The sequence below is a fragment of the Gekko japonicus genome, unplaced genomic scaffold, assembly GCF_001447785.1.
Source record: "Gekko japonicus isolate JY-2015 unplaced genomic scaffold, Gekko_japonicus_V1.1 scaffold1807, whole genome shotgun sequence".
Lineage (NCBI taxonomy): Eukaryota > Metazoa > Chordata > Lepidosauria > Squamata > Gekkonidae > Gekko > Gekko japonicus.
The window spans coordinates 104,276-110,426 of record NW_015173190.1 but is presented as its reverse complement, the minus strand read 5'-3'; positions in this window follow the sequence as shown (position 1 = coordinate 110,426).

Here is a 6,151-nt window from a genome sequence, read left to right as displayed (position 1 = left end):
GGGTCGGGACTGGGAGGGGGCCAGAGGAGACCGCGGACGAAACTCCCTCTCCGGAGCCAGGCAAGGGGAGGGGGGGCGTTTCCCTAGATTACTCCTCATTCCGAGGAAAGACTTGTTGGGAAGGAGAGGTACCCACCGAGCCCCCCAAGGCTGCCTTGCAAGGGTGCAGGAACTTTTTCATGCACTCTCATTCCCACAGTGTTCATTTTGAGAAGAGACAGAAGCTGGCTTCCCAATTGCATCAAGAGAGTGTGAGAGAGACAGTTGTTCTAACCAAATTCAATTTATTCTATTACACACTTTTAAGTCAGAAAACACTTTTGAAGCATTTCAATATTCCACACAGAATAGTTCAATACAACCCCAATACATAAATAGTGCACTTGAAGTCCTATAAAGGTCCTTGGTTGCTCTGCCAAAACCCATAAGAAAAGAGTGGTTGGCCAGAACAAGGAGCAAAACTAAATTCGGACATTAAGTATCCTTTTCCAACCATAGGAGCTAACTATCAATCAAGTCTGTGAGGAGCATTTGACCTACATCTCTGACATACAGAACAAAGTCAGCCCATTCTTTCTATCTCTGGGGTTTGGAAGGTCAAGGAAAGCTGGGTTAAGCTGAGTTGACTCAGAGAGCTAGTTACAGATACTCTATTTAGAATTTGATACTGACTCCTGACTTCTGCAATTTGTATAAACATTCCCAGAAGGCAAAAGTCATGTGAGGCGAAAGTCATGTACAGGATTAACTGCACCCAAAGGCCACAGAATTTAGCAGAGTCTTGAAGCCTCCTGGGAAACAGAACCACTGAGTCAGCCACGGAGGCTAATTACTATAGGACTGGAATAAGCAACCAAGATGAAACTGAGCATTCAGTTCCCGCAGAATTGTTCTTCATGTGGAATGAATGCAAAGAAATCATAAATTGGAGGAGATCTCTCTGTTGGGGCAGAGTATTAATATCTTGCTCCCAAGATTCTGCTCGTCTGTCCAGAGTGGAAGGCCTGGTATGTCCAAAGCGATCACCTGGTCCAAACCTTGGGAGAAACTGTTGGAGAAAATCCCACTTAGAAAACTACTCCCACCCCCATGCCTCTGTAACTTTTGCAGAGTACAGGTTAGTTGGTCATGATCAGATATGAAAGCAAGCGGAGAAATGCCCTTGGCTTGATGTGGCTTGTCACGTTCAAGAGACAGAGACCCAGCGGATGCTGAACTTCTCCACCAGGTCTAGGTGGCAGGCGAAAATCTCCCAAGATTACTACTCCCAAGATTACTCCCCCCCTCCAACATGACTGTACTCCTTCCCCTTCCATCCACCTCCAGGCCTGCTCCTGGAGGCGCCTGGCCCTCAGGGAGCTCTTCTGACCTCCAGGGGAATAGGGGCTTTATCCGTCTTGTGGTGGAAGGGTCCCTCTGAAGAGGCTGGTGCCTCCTGAGGGATTTGTCCAGGCTCCTCCAAGCACTCCATTGAGGCAATCTTACTGGGCCCACTATTAGCTTCTCTGATCCTCACACTAGAGTGACAGTGTAATAAACGGTTTCATAGAATATTTGCATTTTTATTTATGTTTTGTATTTGTTGCTAACCGTCCCCAGCTGTATTGCTGGGGGAGGTGTGGGATAAACATTGAAATACATAAATAAATAACTGTCTAGTTGAGGCAGTGTCTGAAGTCCAGGAAAGGGAAGTGAATCTGCACCAAAATGGGACCAGAGGGCCAGCAAACCTCCTCACCCCAATTGGTCTCCCTCGGGATTGATTTGATTGACATCAGTTGAACAGGCTTCATTCACTCAAAACTGCCTTTCCTCTTTGAGCCCCAAACGGCTTACTTACAGACAAACAAGCAAACAAAAATCCAAACAAGCACAGACTGAAAATAGTACTCAGTCGTATAATAAGCAATAAAAATGATCCCAGAAAGCCTCATAGAACAATAGAATGGCTTGCTCTTTATTTCAATAAATTATTCAATAAAACACACAAACACAAAGAGAGTGAGAAGTTCCAAGGGAAGGTCTTTGCATTTGACTTCTTCATCTAGCAGTTCTACAAGCTGCCTCATCCCATTGAATAAAAGTAAAGGTAAAAGGTAAAGGTTCCCTTGCTCGAAAGCCAGTCGAATCCGACTCTAGGGTTGCGGTGCTCATCTCCGTTTCAAAGCCAAAGAGCCAGCGTTGTCCGAAGACATTTCCATGGTCATGTGGCTGGCATGACTAAACACCACGGAATGCTGTTACCTCCCCACTGAAGTGGTACCTATTTATCTACTTGCAATTTCTTGCTTTCGAACTGCTAGGTTGGCAGGAGTACCAGTACCAATTCTGGGGGGAGGAAAGGGCTTGTTTTAGGATTCGTGGTGCTAGTGGTAGGGATGTCTCCCACCCCCTTCCGGGGTGCCAGGTTGTTGGGTATTACAAGTTGAAAACACTCAGTATACCTGGGGTTAAATATTTGTTTATGTTATTCACAGGAGGTCACATGTTTTTCATGTAACCAATGTTCTTTAGCTGTAGAAAACCCGGGAATTTTCTCCCTGATCTAGGAATTTGATTGGGACTAAAGTGTCAAGGTGTATTACCATTTTATGGCTTCTCTTCCCGTCTTTGTTTTGGTGTTCTGAAGAAGAAGAGCAGCCATAATCTCTCTCTTCTAGTTTTGTCTTTGTAGAGTAAGGATGTAGCCGATTTAGCTCTGTTGTTATTTTCATCCCAGTTACCCTTCCCATGCTAGAATTTAGTAAAAAGTTTATATTTTAATCACACATGGATTCTGAGTCTGAATTATTTTACTTTAGCTCTGCTGGACTATCTTATCTCTGCTAAATACCATTCTTTCAATATCTCACTATCACCCAACAAAGGTTATGGGTGCCCAGATTGCTTCAGCTGCGACAGATAGCTAAGCAGAGGGCAGCAGCCAGACTGAGTCAAGAGAAATCATGTGTGCTGGAGTTTTCTAACAGAGAATTGTTCTTTTTAACTCGCTTTGGATTTATGAGATTCAGACAACATCCTGTTTTCTTCATGAACTTGTGGGACAAGACCAACCGGCTGTGTTTCCAAGTCGGAGAAGCCTTGTAGTGTTTGATCTGAGTTTGTCTTCTTCCATGCCAAGTGAAAGAAAAAAGGAAAAGGGGGTGAGATCGATCCTTGCCAGCACTGCTGAAAAGCCTAATCCTGCGCTCACAAAAGATCGCCCGTTGCCCTCACCACTCTCAAGTTTTGGTAACGTATGAAAGGAGAAATCATTATGTCTGCAGCTAAGAATCTTGCTTTTTTCAATATGCCCACCTTCGACTCAACTAATTTATCTTGGTGGAAGAGATCAGTAAAGAATGCCCTTCAAGCTCATGGGGCTCTTTCTGTGCTCACTGACGATCCTCCTGAAGCAGGAGCCGCTCTCGAAAAGTACAGAGGGCATGATGGTTTTGGAATGTCTTTAATTATGGGCACTATTAATGCTACAGATAATCAGGAACTTTTAGAGTGCACATCCACGAAACAAATGATGTTGAAGCTTGAGCAAACTTATGCTTCAAAAAATGAGGCTAATTACTTGTTCCTCTATTAAAGATTAATAAATGCAGAAATGAGAAATGGTGAATCACTGCTTAAACATTTGAATTATGTCATGGATGCTTATAATGCAATTAAAGCAGGGGAAAAGGCTGTTATTACTGTAATTCTTGGTTCCTTGACAAGAGAGTATTCGCATGGTCGCTGTTTTAAAAGGAACAAAAGACTTAAAACTGGAATATGTGTTACCATATCTAAAGGATGAAGGACATAGACGTGAAATGTCTCAGAGTGCAAATGATTTGCCTGTACTTAGCATAAAGCCTGATTATAAAAGGGTTAATGCCAACAGAAATTTAAAATGCCACAACTATGGGAAATTTGGGCATATGGCAAGACATTGTAGATCAAAGACTTTACCAGAACAAAGAGATCGTGCCAAATCTTACCGCTCTGAAACCAGACCCCCTAAGGGGCATGGCCAAGGAAAGCCAAGCAAGGCTAGAGATCACTCTAAGAAACGAGGTGTGATTGTTATCAGAGACAAAAAGCAAAGAGCTGATGTTGTAAACCAGAACAGTAACATGAAAACTTTCTCTGTCACTAAGAGAAATGATGAGCAAACTGACTCTTTTTTATTAGATACCGGTAGTGCATTGTTAGCAGATGGGATTGTAATTGCATTTTATCTGTATTGTGCTGATGCTTATGTGTATGCAATGTACCTGCATTTCTGTGTATGGGTTGGAATGCTGTGTGATTTGCTTCCTTTGGTTTGCCTGCACTTGGAAGCTTCTGTGCCAATGTGCTGCCTCCACCAACATGCTAATGAAGGCACGCACACACATACCCATCCTGCCTTGGGAACAAGAAGGCATTCTCCATTATGCTCAGCCAAAGGACTCTTACCAACAACAGCTTTACCACCATGGATGGATCTCTGGAGAACACGTAACCCTGTATCTGGTCTGCGTCTGAAAGTGACTTGTTTCCTGTTTACTGCCTTGGACCAGGCCAGAGCATCTCCACTACAAAGACACATCCTTTGTTTGTTGCTAGCCATCCCTACCCCACCTAGGCAACTAAAGCTCTACTGAAGGTTATTCTCACGTGCTTTCTTGGATCACGACCAAGAGAAGCCCACGTGTTTGGCTGGTTCCAACCCGTGTGAATCAGAATCCCTCCAGCTAGTTCTTGTGTTCCCGCCTTCTTCATTGAGAAGACCAAACTTCCACCTGGATTAGATAAGTATATCCGTTAAACCTTTTGTCTGCTACCACCCAGTTAGTCACATTTGTTATTTTCCATACTGATTGCTTTCCATCTCTATTGTATCTAAAGGAACTTGTGTGTGTGTGTGAACGAATCTGTTTTTGTACGATTGAGAACTCCAATATTATTCAGTAAAGACAACATTTATTCTTAAACATCCAGTTGTGTTGTCTCTTTGTGGGAATAAGGAGCGTCTGTCCTGATTCTAACCTCTCTGTATATACTGGTGTCCAAGAACCCCTGGAAGATTAATCCTCCCCGAGAGGACTTCTTCTAACAGCATATCATATAGTGAATTCAGACAAATGGTTCTCTGATTTGGACAGAGATAAGAAGCCTCCTCTGCAAGGGGCAGAAGGCAAGAAATAGCGGATAAACTGAACAAAGAAGTTGAAGTGAAACAATTAGGAACTATAAAGTACTACCTTGGAATACAAATTGAAAGAACTGAGGATGGGTTACCTATTGAATATGTAGAGATAAAGAGGAGTACTTCAGAGTAACCTAAGGATTATGCAGGAGGTTGTAGCACTGTGGGAAGCCATACATAGGGGGGGAAGGGAGGAGGGTAGGATATAAAGGGATAAGAATTGTAATACAAATGTTGGATTTTGTTGAATATATCCTAAAAATAAAATGTTTACCAAAAAAAGAGAAAGAACTGAGGATGGGAGGTGTTTTTTTTTTACCCAAAAGCAAAAGATCATGGACTTTATTGAATCTGTAGGAATGAATGATTCCAATCCAGTAAGCACTCCACTTGATAAGGACTATCCCAAACTTACTAATGGAAAACCACTTAAATACAATCATGAATACAGATCCGCAATTGGAAAATTATTATATCTTGGCCCACAAGCAGGCATGGAAGGGGCGAAACCACGCTTCACCCCATCTCCACCCACCCGCCCCCGCCATCTCTCCAGGTGCTATGGCGCTTTGGAAGGAGAGAGAGGGGTGCGCTTGCCGCCCCGGGGTGGGAATGGCACCGGGGCTTTCTTTTTCTCCGGGTGGCACTTCTTGCGTTAGGGGGGGGTTGTGACCATATGATGGCAATCCCATGCATGGCTTTCCTGGGAGTAAACTCCCTTGACTGCATGGGGGATTGCTGCTGAGTAAAACGGGCATTGCATAGGAGTAGCCGCACGAACGTACACGTGTTGTTCCTTTTCTGACGTGTATGTGGGAGTGAGGCATGCAGTGGGGTCACTTCCAGGTGATGTGTGTACGGCGTGCGCGCGGCGCACACACACTCCGGCCTCCTCACTTTCTCCAGGGCTCCCCCACCAGGAAGGCTTTAGCTACGGCCCTGCTGTGAAGTAAATGGGCACCTTAGCTTTTGCCTCGGTTGCCTTCT